This window comes from Tachyglossus aculeatus, chromosome X4 (genome assembly GCF_015852505.1).
Source record: "Tachyglossus aculeatus isolate mTacAcu1 chromosome X4, mTacAcu1.pri, whole genome shotgun sequence".
NCBI classification, from domain to species: Eukaryota; Metazoa; Chordata; class Mammalia; order Monotremata; family Tachyglossidae; genus Tachyglossus; species Tachyglossus aculeatus.
Window position 1 is genome coordinate 7,669,678 of NC_052098.1, and position 1,146 is coordinate 7,670,823.

Consider the following 1,146-nt stretch of genomic DNA (forward strand, 5'->3'; position numbering starts at 1 on the left):
TCCAGACCTAGTAATTCAAACACAGAGAGATTGCCCCATAGACATTTTAAAATGTTGCCTACTAAGTCATCTTGAAGGATTTTGCCTGAAATGTGCCATAGTGAAAAATGTCCCACCCTTTTGTGGAACTGGTCAAATAGGAACATGATAGGCAGTTGTAGAAGTGACACCTTCTACATATAGTCATGCTAAGCTCACCGCTATCCCACTCAGGGTTGCATCTGGAGAATTTCCAGTACTTTACCAGTCTCGACTATGGGAGGAAGAGTAAAGCAGAGGCATATCCATTCCATTCCTAGCTTGGGCAGTGGCTAGAGAGTGAAAGGAAATCTGCTACAAGTCAAAAACTCACCTGTGCTGGGCAGCAGCAGCTTGGGAGAGAGTCGAGGGTGAAGACTCAAGATTATCATGCGGAAGGAGGCAACTGTAAACCACTACTGTATTTTTACCACAAAAATTCTTTGGATACACTACCAGAACGATTGCAGATGGAGGTGGGGCATTCTGGGAGAGATGTGTCCATGGTGTCGTTATGGGTCGGCGACGACGAGACAGCATAAAACAAAAAAGCTCATGGCTAGACTGTACGTTCCTTGAAGGCAGGGATCATGTCTACCTACTCTATTATACTCTCCCAAGCGCTTAATACAGTGCTTTGCAAACAGTAAGTGTTCAACACACATCAATGATTGATCAACTGATGGATTGATCTGTGTGCTCCCTTCCACTTCCCCATGCAGTTTAGGCATATACTGCAGCCACCTATTCTTCTCACATGTCCCACCCATGGGAGTTGCACTGCTGTGAGCATTGCTTCAGTGCTGGGTGTGGCATTTCCAGGGGTTCTCAGCCCAAACTCCTGGCTGAAAGAGCCCCCAGAGCCACTTTAGGGGCACCTGGACTCTCTAGCCTCCACTGGGTGCTAAAGCCCTCCAGTTCTTCCTTTCCCAGGGCAATCAGATATGGGGATCTCTGCCTAACACAACCCAAATCCCTGCACCCCTATTGCTGCCACTACACCTTGTCTCAAGCCCAGGCATCTCCCTGAAGACAATATTAATAATAATAACAGTAATAATAATAATAATGGTATTTTTAAGCACTTACTATGTGCCAGACACTGTACTAAGTACCAGGGTGGGTACA

General features: G+C 46.2%; 1 non-coding gene across 1 annotated transcript; it reads left to right on the plus strand.

The window, feature by feature from the left end:
- Positions 1 to 203: 203 nt before the first annotated feature.
- LOC119948607 lies at positions 204 to 341 on the plus strand. The gene has a single exon (XR_005456992.1). It is a non-coding gene; the product is annotated as a small nucleolar RNA SNORA7 (small nucleolar RNA).
- Positions 342 to 1,146: the final 805 nt, after the last annotated feature.